This window comes from Suricata suricatta, chromosome 4 (assembly GCF_006229205.1).
Source record: "Suricata suricatta isolate VVHF042 chromosome 4, meerkat_22Aug2017_6uvM2_HiC, whole genome shotgun sequence".
Classification (NCBI taxonomy): Eukaryota; Metazoa; Chordata; class Mammalia; order Carnivora; family Herpestidae; genus Suricata; species Suricata suricatta.
Window position 1 is genome coordinate 22,105,433 of NC_043703.1, and position 18,070 is coordinate 22,123,502.

Sequence of the window (18,070 nt, forward strand, 5' to 3'; positions counted from 1 at the left end):
CACTGGGTGTTGTATGGAAACCAATTTGACAATAAACTATTTTTTAAAAATCCAAATAGCAACAACCAACAAATAATCTGGATATTAAGTAACATGTATTATTACATCCTTTCCTTAAACAATAAAGTGTGTCCAACATACATTTTTATTAGTTAAAAAATGTTGTCTCTATGTAATTCTAGAAAATAATATCCAAATGAAGATGCCTACTTAATTTAATGGAAATTTAGTACCAAAATAAATACTGAAGAGGTTAGTACTATAGGTCAATGTCACTTATGAAGATCAATAAAAATAAGTACTTAGGAGAAATATTAGCAAATTATAATCAACTCTATTTACAACATGACTAAAAAGGTTTTATCCTATGAAAGATAATAGTTTGATACCAGAAAAATCTATCAATGAAATCAAATGTCTTAGTGCTGTCACGTAAGTATTTTATTTGATTAAGAAGCACAGTTAGCAGAGACAGTCCAAGTAAATGCTCATGGTCTTTGCCTGCTATACATGTAATTATTGCCCTGTTATTTACTCTTGTCTTTGTATAAGAAACCAATATTTATGCTATAAAGCATAATGTAACTCATAGATAGATAGATAGATAGATAGATAGATAGATAGATAGATAGAGAGATAGTAAATGTGAAGATCATGCCCTGAGATAGCATTTGGTTCATAGAGAAGGATCAATATGCTGATTTTAGAGATTAAGATACTGTGTGGAAGCTGAGGGCAGCCAGGGCATCTCTCCACTATATCTTTGTTTGATCTACAAATAGGAAAACTTCTTTCCTTTAAAATTGCCTCATTCAGTCGTACAATGGGAGAGAAGAGCTAGGGCTTCAAACCCCATCAGTCTCTCAGGAAAACCACTTTCTTCATTTTGAGAATGATTACTTGTGTTCAATGGGGTATCTTAATACAAGAAAATAGACATAACTATCCTTTCTCATGGAAGTGACAGTGAATTTGTATTATGTAGTGTGACCTATAAAGAAAATGATAGGTGCATATTTTGAGGGCATAAGCGGATCAACCTGGGCAGTTAGAATCCTAGAAGATGCCTCAGTAGGGCAGTAATATAGTAAAAGAGAGGCAAGCTAATGCCAACATGGCACTGTGATGCCAGAAGCGTGACTTCTAGTATGACTGAGAGAAAATTAGCATTGGCAGATTCATCACAAGGTATGAGCAGGATGTCCAAAACACCCAGTCTCCCTCTTTTATACTCCATTAGCTTTTATTAAATTTCAATAAAAGCATCAAATAACCCTGGATATTTGATATTGTTCTGGAATATTATTTAAGTCGTGAAGTTTTATGTATCTAAATTGCTTTTTGGATACTCTTTCCTTCCATCTGCTCAGTAGGTGCTTTTCAAGTTTCCTTTCCAACTTGGTTTTTATCAGATACCATTACTATGCTCAAAATACATAAACTATTTTTTTTTGTTTTCAAACATATCTGCGGTTCCTATTAGATTACTAAAACACAAAAAATAAAGCACCAAAAATGCTTAACTTTTTAGCTGGTTTAATGAATCTTTTCATGTGTTAGGCAAGATTTGGTGCAGAAGGAAATCTGCTATGCTTGCAGAAGCAACAAAATGTGTCAAAAATATGCAATAAAATTTCTGCATGATTTAACATCAAATAGAAAGGAAAAAGGAAATGATAATTATTGCATGTATCAAATGAAAACCATCAGGCTGAAACCTGAAGGAAATATTTTCTGGGAACATTCAGTTCAATAATATTCTCAATTCAGTGATTTAAGATGAATTCTGTCTCTTGGGTGAGCAGAACCTTCTTCAACTAAACATTTATATTTAGTTTGGTGTGAAAATCACATATTCAATTAACTTGAACTTGTTTTTACTTTCTTTAGGATACTTATGAGTTCTACAAACATTAATTTTAGATTTGTCATAAGTATTCTTAATCACACTCATTCCAGGATAAACTGGGTAAATTAAAAGTGATTATTGATTACTCTTCTCTCTAGACAATGAGATTTTATGATTTCCTTTAACATTCACATCTGACCTGAAAGGGAGGCTGAAATTTCCTAAAATAACTTTCAAATTATTTCTGTCCTAATGTAATTGCCCCTGTAAGTGTAATGCACTGCTAGTTTATTGATCACAATATAATATGCTTTTTATATTCCTGTACTGTTGACTACCCTTCATTGGTACATTAACTCACACCATTTAAAACTCATTTTCTTTTCCCTTAACTCTCTACTAATAAAATCTGACAAAGTTATGAGTTCTCCTTTAATATTCTGCCCTACCAAATGTGATTACTGATATTGCACAGTAGTTATATGCATGGGCTTTGGGATTAGAGGATTCTAGATTTGTATTTAAATATTGCCGTTTTTAAATTTGGCAAGTCAAGGAATTTAAATTTAGTTAAATTTTACAGCAACTTATCACCTTGTTTCAAAAATTGAAATTAGAATGTTTCATTCAGTGTTTTAAGTATTATATGTGTAATTTATGAGTTATTTAGTACAGTGCTGGCCATAGTGAGTCTAATTGCCTTCTGGCTGATGTGGTAAGCCATTAGTATTTATGCATTTGGTCAGCTAAGTAATATGATAATACTTGAATATTTTAAATGAACAGAGACTTGAAATTAAGTAGGATATCTACTTTTTTCTTAATACTTGTGCTCTCATTTCCTATCATTCAACTTTATCTCACATTTATCAAGTTAATCTGATTGTTCCTGGCAGTATGACAAGACAAAAACAAAACTTGACTCTTTCTACAGTACAGATGATATTAAGAAAATTACTACCTTTGGGACGCCTAGATGGTTGGTCGGTTAAGTGTCAGACTTCAGCTCAGGTCATGTTCTTGCAGTTCATGAGTTCAAGTCCCGCATAGGACTTCATGCTGAAGACTCAGAGCGTGGAGCCTGTTTCAGATTCTGTGTCTCTGTGCCTCACGGCCCCTCCCCTACTCACGCTCTGTCTCTTTCTCTCAAGAATATTAAAACAAATTTTTTTAATCACTACCTTTAATTAATTTTTATACTCTGTATTTCAATCAGCTTTTGTTGTGTAACAAACAACATTCCAGTGACGTAAAACAATAATTTATGGGGCACCTGGGTGGCTCAGTCTGTTGGGCATCCGGCTTCAGCTCAGGTCATGATCTCACAGTTCATGGGTTCGAGCCCCGCATCGGGCTCTGTGCTGACAGCTAGCTCAGAGCCTGGAGCCTGCTTTGGATTCTGTGTCTCCCTCTCTCTCTCTGACCCTCCTCTGCTCGTGCTGTCTCTCTCTGTCTCTCAAAAAAAAAAAAAGCAATAATTTATTTCTCACTTACATTTCTGTAAATTGGCTGATGTGAAACTCATACGGGTTGGATTCAGTGGGCTTTGTTTCCAAGAAGACAGGTCCATGTCTTTTCTAGACATCTATCTTTCTTCTTCATCCGGAAGCTACCTGAAATAGGTTAATCTCATGACATAAAGCAGGAGAAAAGAAAAAGCCCAATCACTGAAAGGGCATGCCAAGTCTCTGTTTGCAACATGTCCATAACATCTCATTTGGCCAAAGCAAATTACATATCAGGTTTAGTACCAATGAGGTGGAGTAGTTCACTCCTTCCATGAAAACAGAAGATGGGGAAAAGAAGTACTAATTTCCTGAACAATAACAGAGTCTACCACAATCTGTACAAGACTGATCATAACAACTTCATAGGGCTGTGTAGGGAACAAGAGTTGCATAAGCACCATGAAGATTTAAAGTACTAGATCATGTAAGGATATATTTACTAAAACTTACTATTAATAGAATACCAATGGGAGCCACTATGATCCATTAGTTGGTTCAGAACAAGTGGTAACTCATTCAGTAATTTGTAAAATGTCTTAGTGTGAACTAAGTAACTGGGACCTGAAAATACATCAAGTTTGGTGAAAAGATGATTTCCTTAATGAGAGTGGAGTACTGATCTATCATTTAACTATATAAACATTAATCCAATATTTGTAATTACTCCCAAATTGAATAGAATCTTGATAATATTAAAGACTTTAGTTACAAATAACAAATGATGATGATGATAATGATATTGATAACAGATAGATAATAGATGTCATTGTTGTCAATCAGTGTGATAGCATAAAATCAGACTCAAAACCATGCTTGAGAGTATTTTTGATGTTTTTAATTCAATATAATATCAATTTTAATAATGATTTTTACCAAGACTAGGGCATAATTGTAAATAATTGATGGCACTGCCATCAATAATTTGCTTAAAGCATAAATCCACTGAGGTCATTTAAAAGGTACTTAACATATTTAATTTAATTTTCAGTATATTTATAGAGATAAGTGCTCATATGTATAATTCACAAGCAAAAAAATCAAACTCAAGATTTTGTATATTGCTCCAAATCTACACATCTGGTCAAAGAAAGAAAAATATTTTTTACATGTTTAAAATCTTGGTGAATTGTATTAGAATCTTCATTGTTTACATTTCAAAATTTCAGGTTAATCGTAACACAGTTATTTTTTCAACACTTCAACAATCCAATATATCACCAACCTTTTAATTTCAAAGCACTACCCATGTACCCAATTTTCAAATAGTTTTCCTTCTGCTAAAGTTCAGGTCCTCATGCTTTCTAGCTCAGGCGTGCATGCTCTTATATTTAGCTGTGCAGTCCCTCGGCCTCTTTTCAATTTTCAGAGTCAACTTCTTTTCAAGCAATTAAATTGTAGCATTTGGTGGAGAATGTTTTAATTTTAGTTATTTTCTTTATGTGTAACCTTAAATATACCATTAATATGATTGTTCATCATAAAATTAAAATACTTTTAATGATGATGCTTCTTTGGGATGCTTGGGGTGGCTCAGTTGGTTAAAAGTCCAACTCTTGATTTTGGCTCAAATCATGACTCACAGTTTGTGAGTTCGAGTCTCGCATTGAGCTCTGTGCTGACAGTGCAAAGCCTGCTTGGGATTCTCTCTCTCCTTTTCTCTCTGCCCCTCCCCTGCTCTCTCTCTCCCTCAAAAAATAACTAAAAAAAAAAAAAGAAAGGAAGAAAGAAAAGAAAGATAGAAAGAAAAGAGAAAAGAAGGAAAAAGAAAGAAAGAAAGAAAGAAAGAAAGAAAGAAAGAAAGAAAGAAAGAAAGAAAAGCAGGAAAGAAAAAAGAGTTAAAGATGATGCTTCTTTTGACAGCTCTGCAAATGTCAGCTTTTTTCCTATCCTCCATTTTAGGTATCACTGTTATCTATTTGATGTGTGCATACACAGGTTTTTAAAATTTTATTTTTTATATGTTTGCGAACATATTTAATTGTAAAATACTGTAGTATCAGTTTGTGGTTGTGCTTTCTTCCCACAAGCTATATATTTTAATGTACGCTTTGATTTTTAAAATGCATATATTTAAGTTCCTAAGAATTTCAGCATTTCAAATATAGATTATATTTAAGTTATTTCTATAAAAATATATTGGTATATTGTCTTTCATTATGAGTGTATCCTGTTTATTTATAATATTCTTTATGTAATGTTTATTTAATGTTTTTTTTTAATTTTTCAGAAAGAGACAGAGAGCCAACAAGGAGGGACAGAGAATGAAGGAGATGAATCTGAAACAAGCTCGAGGCTCTGAGCTGTCAGCCCAGAGCCCGATGTGGAGCTCGGACTCATGAGCTGTGAGATCATGATCTGAGTCGAAGTTGGACACTTAACCAACTAAGCCACCCAAGCATCTTTTATTTAATGATATTCTAACAATGTACACATACACTTTATTTTTTTCATTGTTAGGAATGCTTCTCCAGGCATTAATGTCCACATTTGTCATGCATACACCAAGGCAAATCTTTAAGAAATAAACAAAGTACACTAATTGCTCAGATATAAGTTATGCACATTTCTATTGTGATTGTTTCTTTTTCCAAACTACCTTCTATAAAGCAATTCATTTTCTGCTCTCAACAACAGTTGGCATTATTAAAAGCTGATGGTTAAAATATGCTAATAATGTCCTAATCTGCATTTCTTTTATTATTAATGAGATGATGTACCTTTTTATCGGGTATTTTTATTCTTTTTTTTTTGGCTCCATTTCATAATTGCTTCCAATTATTTAATTGAGTTGCTTTTATTTTCCTTATTATCTTTGTAGGAAATATTTGTATATCCTGGATATCAATCCTTTGTGTGTTAAACATGTGGCAAATGGTTTCTCTCAGTCTGTTGCTTGTCTTTTAATAATATTTATGGTAAATTAGAATTTTAATTTTGACATAACGAAGTTTATCAAAGTTCACTTTATAACTTTTGCTTTTTCTGACTTGTTAATTTTTTTCTCTGCCATAGCTACGAATATTGCATACTAATTTTATTCTAAGTATTTTAAGAATTTTAAAGCATAGATTGAGAGCCAGGACCTTGTGTTAACATACTAATATGATGCTTAGTCTTTTTATGGCACTAAAGGAGAGACAATCTCTGTATTTCAGTTTCCTAACCATAAAATTGGAATTATAATAATAGATAATGTGTGCCACACAGGTGCACTATATCATGGACTTTTTTTTTAACTTTCACACCTAGTTTGGCATATATTACATATTTTAAAGGAAACTGAAATATATGCACACACCATTTTCAATGTGGCTATTTTGCTCCATTGTATCAATAGCCTGTGTTGTAATAGCAATTACTGGATAATATAGTTTGTGTTTCTAACTGTAAAGGAGTAGCATATATTATAACAGTTATTCCCCTGAGACTAACAAAAAACTTGAGGGGCGCCTGACTGGCTTAGTCGGTTGAGCATCTGACTTTGGCTCAGGTCATGACCCCAACGTTTGTGAGCTCCAGCCAGGCATGGGGTTTGGTGCCGTCAGCCTGTCAACGCAGAGCCTGCTTCGGATCCTCTGACCTCCTATCTCTCTGGCTCTCCCCTGTGTGTGCTGTCTCTCAAAAAAAAATATGTGAATAAAATTGAAAATAAAAAAATACAGTATAAGCAAAAGAGGGAAACCAAGTCAAGAAGGGCCAAGAACTCAAGGCCAATTAGAAGACATTGAGGTAAGCTTGTTTTCCTGTGGGACTTATTTGTCAATAAACCAAAATGCAAAATTGGACATCAGAATCTTCCATCAAGAGCTTAGCAAGTCGGTGTTTCAGTTTATAACCAGATGTATGTCCTAGGTATGAATTAAGTACTCACAAAGACAGTTGTAATCTTGAAATGTTTCAATACCACATTTATAATGGTACTAAGCACCTCATTTAAATTCCTAGTAGAATAAAAATAAACACTCTTTGGAGGAGATAATGTATTTCAACAGCAGCAAAATATAAATTTGTCCCTTGCTCTACTTTAAAAGTGACAGAAATAATTGCACTAGTATAGATTCACTAGAATTAATCAATACTTTATAGTATTTTAACAAATTGGCTTAAATACTGCAATGGAAACAATAAACTAAAAACTACATAAATAAAGGTAAAAAAAATCCCTAAGTAATATTTAACTTAAAATCACTTATCTCAAAAGCAGACAAAGTCAATTTATTTGTCAATGTATACATACATATGGTAACACTAAAAAGAAAAACAAATGAATTATATAAAATTTAAGATACAGTTACTTCTGAATGTATAGTAGGGTGAAAGTTTTAGGGATGAGTAAATAAACAGGTTTTGAAAGGCACAGAATATATTTTATTTGCAAAATTCATTTTGGTAATTTGGTATTAATTTTATCAAATTTTAACACTTTGATATTAACCATAAATACTCTCAAATTGTGTATGCTATATTTTATAACTAACACATTTTAAAAGTCTCTGGGATTTTAGTATATAAATAAATTGTTTTACAAATCTGTAGATAATACCTTCATTTTATAATGTGGCATAAAATATTCAATTTTCTTCTATTTGATTATTTTGTGCTTCTGTTTTACTTATCATTTGTTTTTACATTAATTATTTAAATTGGAGATGCTGTTATAACTTTAAACATTCCTGTTAAAAGTTGGGAAAACATGCTTTGTTCTATTTATATAAAGCATAATCATTTAAAAAATTTGATAAAAATTCCAAAGCTATATCTCCAAAGAGCAAATGAACTTTAGGAGATATAGATAACTAGTGATTTTTTATTGGTAATGTGAATAAGTTTTCAGGATTGCTTCACATTAGAGAGCCAAAAACAAGAATTATTCAGTGGCTTAGAAAATTATCTAGTTCTACTCTACCAAGTGTGAATAAAATTAAGCAACCCTCAACTTCTAGAAGATATTTTGACCATGTGCTTCTTACATATTTTATTGAATAATGTTGTATGCTCAGTGCCCCAAAATATAAATAAATGAAATAAAACATTCTTGTACCTTTATCTTTCAAATCTAATTTGAGTTGAGTTCTAACAAAATAAAATGTTTTACCCTGTGTTGTGCACATAAGCATTACAGGTATTCTAAACATGAAAGAAAAGTTTTGGGTAAAATATTTAGTAATGCTTCACAAAGTATTTATAAAGAATCATGTATGTGATTGTTTAAATCAGATATATTTATGTTCCTATGTTTGTGTGTATTCCTGAAGAATACGAATAAAAAAATAAATGATGTAGTATGATTGTTTTGTCTTCACTTTTTTGTTTTTAGTTTGGATGCATGTGCCTCATGAGAAAATGGTTTGGCAATATGAAAGAGCTATTATATGAATTTTTCAGATTTTACCTAATACTGCATAGCTATTGTCCATGTAGTTTCACTGCTATGAAGGATTAAGATGCCAGTTTCTCTCTGTCTCAAAAAAAAAAAAACAAACAAAAAAACCCACATCGAATTGATTAAATGGTTAGGTCTAGAAGAGAGAGTATGGTAAAGAATATTTGTGAACATTGTTATAACTCCTTCTGGGGGATGTTGAGAAATTTTTGCATGTATTTCTCCAGAATTGAGGGTTAGAAAATAAATTTGGTAAAAATTTAAGATTATGGAATAAGAGAAACACTTGAGTCTGATTTATTTACAAGAGAATGGATAATGAGAGAACTCCAGAAATATTTACCCAGTTCTGGAAGTCTGTGTTTGTATTTCAAGAGAAAATTAGGTCAGGGCGCTTGGAGTCATCTTAGGGTCAAAAAAGCTGGGGATATATTCAAGTTTATCCTGCCACTAGAGAGAAGTATTTACATCTTAAAATGCTAGTATAAGAATTCAATATTCTTTCAGTCCTTTCTCCAAAGGGCAAAGATTTTCCTCCTCCCTTGCAGAGGTAATGAGGAGCCAGCTACCTCTTTCGTGTATAGAAGCAAAGAAAATTATTTTTTCTCCATCTTCTCACCTATGGTGGAGAGATTACTTATTAGTGGAATTTGTCATTTGGTTTTCATTACTTTTTTTTTCCAAATAGCATGCATTTGGGTGGGTTAGAGTGAAATGCAGTTATAACTCTGTAAGAAGAAGAAGGAGATGAAGAAGAAAGAGAATGAGAAGGAGAAAGACAAGAAAAAAAATTTTTTTACTAATCAAGAGTATCATCATGTACACCTTTATAATAAAACTCATAAAGGTTGGTATTAAAAATATAATAACATAACACCAAGAGTGAATGCTTAGGTAAACTAGGGACTTTGCCTGATTATAATATATCACTGTAGGATCATCAATTGTAATAAACATAACACCTTTGTGAGGGATATTTATAATGGAGGAGGCTCTGCATGTGTGAGGCAGGAGTATATGGGAAATCTCTGTTCCTTCTTATCAGTTTTGCTGTGCACCTAAAACTGCCCTAAAAATTAAAGTCATTAGTAAAAGGAAAATACAAGTACTTCCAAAAAGGATGATTCTTTCCTGGAAATTAATTTCTAGTGTGTAAAAGCCAAGCATAAAAGTCCATGACATCATCAAAACTGCTCAATATATGCTTGTACCCATCAACATTTGAAAAACAAGTCGTTAATCCCTCTCTGAACTCATTAATATTAACACAACACAGCATGTTTTCCAAAGCTAAAGCATTGCTAAGTATCAGATAACAATCCAAAATTTTGTTAAATGAGAAAATTATTACTCAGTATACTACGAAAATACAATCGGTGCAAATACCTAATATTGTCTTCAAGAGCCTTATAGATAAATACAGCTAAATGAACACAGAAATATCTTACTGATATCTTAATCACATCAATATGCACAGCTGTTGATATGATTTTATATATTTTATATTCTGACAAACTGAGCAAAAAGATATATTCATGGTTTATTTCCGTCTCAAGAACAATCATAAGTATTGAAAGGATGTAGAAAATAGCTCAGAAAGCACATAAATCATAATATTTTTAAAGACCAAGAATAAATTATGAGATATTAAAACTATTAAATAATCTCTGTGTAAAACATGTTATCTCTTAGTAACCAAGTTAGGTATTTGGAGTTTTCAAAAAAGATCTTTTTCTTTTTCTTTTCTTTTGTGAAGTGATAGTAGACTATTTTGGAGACCAACTCATTGCCATATTTAAGCTTGTCATTTGTATAACCCATAACTATCATAACATTGACTACAACTGAACAAAAATGACAAATTTTGACTATGATATAAAGGAAGAGATTTGTTAAAATATTCTCAACATTTGCCTCAAAATCACACTGGGCATTTTCCTCTAATTTTTATTGTTGATTTTCAGGTTCTTCAATTCATATGTTAATCCCTTATCCTGTGTCATGTACAGGTGCAATGTGCAATCACTGCTTTTCAAAACAGCAATAGTTATAACTACAGATTACTTTGCCTTTATAATTGCAGGACCAAAATGAAGAAAAAACTGCCTCAGTTCATGACTGAAGCAAAAATAATACAACTATTTTTTTCTAAAATTATTAAATAAAGGGAAATATCTAGATATATGTTTTCAAAATAATGTGTTATTTTGAGGGTGTTCTGTTTCTTCTTGATGGTTTAACTTCATTTGTAAGCTACAGAGTAAACTACTGCTAACAATATCACTGCCTTATATTGTCCATGTGGTGTTATTTTGCACATCATTTTATAAAAAGTATTTTTTCTCTGTCAATAGAATAATAGTAAGTAATTTTAAAATATTCACTAAGCCAAAAAACACAGTAAACATTTCACAGGATGATGCTACACCCAATTCAGAAACATTACTGCCTATGTTCTCCTCTAAGATTTCTGTGGTGTCAGGTCTCACATTTAATTCTTTAATCCATTTTTATTTTTGTGTATGTTGGATGAAAGCGGTCCAGTTTCATTCTTTTGCATGTAGCTGTCCAGTTCTCCCAACACCATTTGTTGTAGAGAAGGTCTTTTTTTCCACTGCATATTCTTGCCTCCTTTGCTGAAGATTAACTGAGCATATAATTGTGGGTTTATTTTTGGCTTTTCTATTCTGTTCCATTGATTGATGTGTCTATTTTTATGCCAGTACCATACCGTTTCTATCAGTACAGTTGTTTAAGATAACTTGAAGTCTGAAATTGTGATAAAAAAACCTTCTGCACAACAAAGGAAACAACCAACAAAACTAAAGGACAATCTACTGAATGGGAGAAGATGTTTGCAAATGACATATCCAATAATGTATAAATAACCTACACAACTCAACACTCCCCCCAAAATATTCCAATTAAGTAATAGGCAGAAAATATGAACAGACAGTTTTCCAAAGAAGACCTACAGATGGCCAAAAGACACATGAAAATATGCTCAACATCATCGATCATCTGGGAAATGCAAATCAAAACTACAATGAGGTGCTAACCTTCCTCTTATGGCTAGGATGTTCTATTGGTATTAACTGCCTCTGATCTGGGCATGGGATTTCAACGTGGCAAAAGGTAAGGGGAGCCTACGCCTCTACCGCCAGACTCTAATGGGGGGTCCTCGAGTGGCCGCTAGACGGCCCAACAATTTGACTAAGGTTAGTAATGTAGAAAGAATCATGGAGACGTATTGCACTTAAATGCCCAAGGATCCTGACAAATGAGGAAACAAATTGGCTGTCATTCTTACTTTTATAAACCAGGCAGCGCCAGATATTGGAAACCCTAAAAGAGACCCTCACCAAATTAACCATGGAGACTGGTGGAAATTGGGTAAACTCTCCTTCCCTATGCCCTTTACAGAGTACAAAATTCCCCTTACACCAAGGAGGGCTATGCCAGGCTTTAGGGGAACAATGGTAACTCAGCTGACCCAGGACTAGGTCAGTTACAAGACAGAGGGGGGAATGTAAGGACTCAGGTCTGAACCAAACTGACTCTACTCATTAGACAATAGAAGGGCACACGTTGCCCAAGGCAGGAGGGACCACCCTTGTACACCCAATCAGGAAAGGCCAGCTAACACCCTTAACATTTCTAAGGGCAGGCCTAGAGATAGAAGCTACACCCTACAGTCCTGGGTCCTGGGTCCACTCTGTAATTGGTTAACATTCTAAATGTTGTAATTGGATAAACCTGCGGTCAATAATATTGTATAATAATGATTGGATCACTGTACCTATGTCACAATTTCCTGTAACACCCCCTTCCCAAACCCGTAAAGGCCCTACCCAGCCTTTGTCTGGGGCTCTCAGCATGGATCCACCACGCCGGTAAAGTCTGTGAGCCCGAGTTTAGGTCCAGTGAGCCTAAATCCGTAATAAAGCCCTTTGCTTTTGCATGTGTGAAAAAAAAAAAACCTGCAATGAGATGTCACATCTGTCAGAATGGCTAAAATGAAAAACTCAATAAACAACAAGTGTTGGTAAAGATATAGAGAAAAAAGGACACTCTTGCAATGTTGTTGGAAATGCAAACTGGTGTAGCCACTATGGAAAACAGTTGGAGTTTCCTCAAAAACTTAAAGATAGAACTACCCTATAATCTAATAATACCAACTATTAGCAAATACTACTGGGTATTTACCCAAAGAACACAAAAAGATTAATTCAAAAAGAGATATGCACCCCTATGTTTAATGCAGCATTATTTACAATAGCCAAACTATGGAGTATCCATCAATAGATGGATGGATAAAGTGTCCATCAATAGATGATGGATAAAGAGGTGGTCTACACACACAAAAATACTATTCATGCATAAAAAATAAAGAAATATTGCCATTTGCAAAACCATGGATTGATCTAGACAGTATAATGTTAAGTGAAATAAGCCAGTCAAAGAAAGACGAATACCATATAATTCTAATCATATGTGGAATTTAAGAAATGAGACAAATTGGGGCATATGGGTGCCTGAGTTGGCTGAGCCTCTGACTTCAGATCAGGTCATGATCTCACAGTCCCGTAAATTCAAGCCCCACATCAGGCTCTGTGCTGAGTGCTCAGAGCCTGGAGCCTGCTTCAGATTCTGTGCCTCCCTCTGTTCCTCCCCAACTTGTTTTCTGTCTCTCTCTGACTCAAAGAAAAAAAAAGAAAAACAAACAAAAAAACCCCACAAATGCTAAAAAATTTTAAAAAAAGAAATGAAACAAAAGATTAAAAAAAGAGAATGAGAGAGAGAGAAACCAAAAAACAGACACTTAACTATAGAGAAAAAAAAAGATGTTTACCAGAGCGGACACGAGTGGGTGGGATGGGGGCAATGAGTGAAGGGAATTAGGAGTGTATTTGTCTTGATGAGCACTGAGGACTGTATGGGTCTGCTGAATCACTATATTGTACATCTGAAACTAACATAGCACTGTATATTAACTATACAGAAATTAAAATAAAAACAAAACCAAAAATACAAAAGCACACAAACAAAAAAGAACTTAAGTAATTTGTATTAAGAATAAAATCAACATGTCTAAGTTCATTCCAAATTTTATTTCAATCTTTACAAATTAAGGATCGGCGCCTCTATTTCTGAGCACTAAAGGGAAAGAAAAAGCATGTTTCAAGCTACTTGGGCAAACTGCCTAATTCCAATGGCTTCTTTCCCAAATCTTGTCAGCTTAGATTGCACCTTTGTCTGATGTCAGAAAACTTGGCATATTTACTTTGTAGCTTCTAAGATTCTCATGATACCTTTTCTGCTGCCTTCTATTCACCTACTTGTCTTTGTGTGTTCTTGACCCTTTACTCCAACTGGTATTGCAGGAGCTTTCTTTCTTGGAAAAGATAAATGCCTATATCTAACCTGTCATAATTTAACTGTTTGTCCACCTCAGACTTCCATCCAATGTTTAAAGACCAAATTCATAAACAATGATTCATTGTCAGTTATACAGGCAACACTCATGAATTATTTCATAACTGAATCCTGACTGAAAATGTGAATCAAAACTATTATAAAGACAAAGTGAATTGAAATAAAACACTTAGTTATTCAGAACAATGTGTTCTGTTTTCTTAAATTCTGTCTTTTTCTATTTGGTATTCACTAATAACAGGGCCAAACCAAGAGCAGTAAGGATGGTCATGTCACATAACAACCAGAGCCCATAATCTGAACCAGCCCCTTACTTAACTCTCACATTTCAAACTGACGTACCTCCTGCCCTAAATCACCCAGAATCACTACTAGACAATCAGAGACCACATCTATGGCCCAGAGCTCACATATATTATTCAAACTACCCAATCCTGACCTGTTTCTCATACCTTCCCTGCCATTCCTTCAGAAACTCAAATAAAACCTCTGGCTTCAGCGTCCCCTCACTTCCCCATTCTACTTCTTGCTCAAACTTCATGGTTCCCCCATGTACCCCTGTATGACATAATGTGCTCCTTCCTTTTGGAAAATGTAAGTAAGGTAAATCTCCTTTCAAAGCACCATCCTCTCCATGCCATCTCTCAATCACCTCTATTAATTAATATTTGGAGGATACAATTACTACACTGTCATAACAAAATTGTCAGTGAGCATTGAATCTATTTCAAACAAAATTTTTCAAAAACTAGGGACATTGCTACAACAAAATACGTATATATTTGTTCTCACCCATATGAAAGAAAAAAAATACAAAGACCTTGGAATCAAGTATTGCTCTCTAAAATAAAATTCAGAGCCATTTGTCAATGTCTAATATAGAAACATGGATTAAAATAAAGATGTTAAAAGTCTAAAAAAATCAGTGCTTCCAGTGATTTTTATAACCTCAGTAGAAATTTCTTAAGTAACTGATATACTATAAAATGAAAGAACAGTTGCATAAATTTTGGAAATCTTTCTGTTTTTCTTCTCCTAAATACAAATATATTCAATATATAAACTTTTAAATACATATATGACATTATTTCATTTGTCTGAAACCTTCCTCCCTTCACCTTTTTCCCTCTCTTTCTTTACCTCCTTTTATTTATATGAGTTTTTTGGGGATTTAAAAAATGTTTTTTAACATTTATTTATTTTGACAGACAGAGACAGATCATGAGCAGGGGAGGGGCAGAGAGAGAGGGACACACAGAATCGGAAGGAGGCTCCAGGCTCTGAGCTGCCAGTGCAGAGCCCGATGTGGGGCTCGAACCCATGAACCTGAGCTGAAGCCAGATGCTCAACCAACTGAGCCACCCAGGCACCCCTATTTATATGAGTTTTTTGAATGCTATTTGTAGACTGATGTAACAGGTGATGTGCAGGATGGGTTTGACCTTATTTATTTATTTCTATGTTTGCTACCTTATTTATTGCTTGATAATTTTAAAACTCTGAACTTATTAAAACTAGATTGTGTTAACACAAAGAAAGACAAATACCTTCTTCAAGATGATGAATGAATTTGGGAACAAGAGAGTAATAGAATAACATTGAGTTTAGCACATTTGCAAAATAACACAGATAATGAATAATTAAATGGCATGACACTAATCATTAATGTAGGAGTTTTTCAAGGACAAATAAATATCGTCAGGATTAGTCATGATGATACAGTAACAGATAGGCCCTTAACTCTATGCTAACTGCTAAATTCCTGTTGTGCTAGAGTTAAGGCAAATCTAAGAAATTGGCTACATGCTCACAATTAATACCCAGAGACTTGAAGCAATACTTATGGTTGACCCTCATGTGGTAGACAGATTATTAACAAGCCTAGTCCCATCAAGAGATACTCAGGGAATACAGAATGAGTTTGTCATTATTTCTCTTGACCCCTCCCATTCTTTCTCTCCCTCTCCGGTTCTAGGCTCTTTTACTTGGAAACATCTGACTGACCTTTTCTATTGGACTTAAATTCTAATTGAGGAAAACTATGTCACTTCACCTCACTGTGACCAACACTCACAATGTAGTTTTATATAGGCATTCTCCAACATCAAAGTAGAAACATATGTATGTGACCAAAGGCTAAGTTTTTGTGGAAAATATTTCATCAAAAGAAGCTCTGCCAACTTAAATAACTAAAACCTTACATCATGTCTTTATTTTTTTACCTTTCCCAATGTGGAAATGACACTACTTAATATTGCTGATTATGGTTACATGTAATTGCATGCATTTTCACGAAGGCATAAGTAAAAAAGTATCTTTCATAATATAGCCAGGTTTGTTTGTTTATTTGTTTGTTTGTTTTAGAGAGAGAGACACAGCATGGGAAGGGCTGAGAGAATGCAGGCTCTGATACAGGGCTTGAACCCACGAACTGTGAGATCATGACCTGAGCTAAAATCAGGAGTCCTATGCTTAAATGACTTGCCACCTAGGTGCCCCAGCCCGGTTTTTTAGATACATTTTCATATTCCATTTTTGAAGAAGACATGTAATTTTCTCCTTAAACAAAACTACATAGGATGAGTCTTTAGTAATTCCTGGAGAATGCAATCAGTAATCAGCTACTTTGAATAGTATGAAGTCTCTTATTTCAGATCCCAGAGTCTGGCATTATATAACTATCTTACCCAAAGGAAAATGGAAAATCCACTGCATAAGCTACGTCATTCTAATTGAGATACTAAAGAAGAACTAAAACACGTGGTAGTTTTCACGGGCTATCTTATTTATTGAGGCTCTCATTCAATGATGTGTAAAGCAAAAGTGACTTGAATGAAATACATTGTACTTTAAAACAGAAACAATTGTTAAGTGATTTCACAGGGAGGACATCCGAGAGAAAGGCAATAAATAATGAAGTCCCAGAAAAACAAAGTTGTAGAAAAATATAGTTCTAGGAAAGAGAATTCGGTTGGGAACATTTTTTAGCCCCATACAAGTGGAACAAGGTTTCAATTATGGAAGAATGAGTCTCAGCAGGAGTCCCTAGAGAATTCTCTGTGGGACAGAAATATCAAAGAGAATACTGAGCATAGTTAGCAGAATAATGCCTTAGAAATTGGCAGCTTTTTCGGAGGAGTGGGCTGAAGGCTTTGAAGACATTTTAGTAGTAAAAGAGAAAGAGAATTAAAAAAGATGTAGGAAACAATGCAAAACTGAGTGAGAAAATAGATTACAAATTTTGTTAAGAAAAGAAAATTCAGTTTTCCATGGGAAAAGATCCAGTGTGACAGCTACAATTGTCAAAAATCACAAGACGGTATGACATGCTCCCTTATCAATCCCCCTTGTCCTTTTTTTTCTTACTTCATTTACCTCTTCTCTTTCGTGAATTTCTGGCATTTGCTCAATACCATTTGGAAATAATTGCTGCTGCTGAATTTCATTTACAGAAATTGACAACACACATCTATGACTATGACATCCAACCTACTAACTAGAAAAGTAAAAGAGCATATTAAGAAATGCCATCACCTACCTAGGAAACAAGTGAAGATTGGCTCAGGGTGTACTGAAAATATCTGAAATGAAAACATATTATATACATGCAAATACAAAAGCGCTAGAGGAAATTATATTTTATTTATATGATAATTTAGGCACATTAGGTAAATAGTGATTAACACTATATATATTTTATGAATTATAATTTTGGAGATTAATTCCTTAAGCTTTCATACCACTATAACTTCTCCAATTTGTCAAATTATTTTACAGTCCATTAGAATTATGCATCACCAAGTGGGGACAATGAGTAACTTCTTTTTATTGATTTATGTCAGAGACTAAGTGCTATTATTTTGATGTCTGTGGTAAGAAAGCACTGGGAATCAA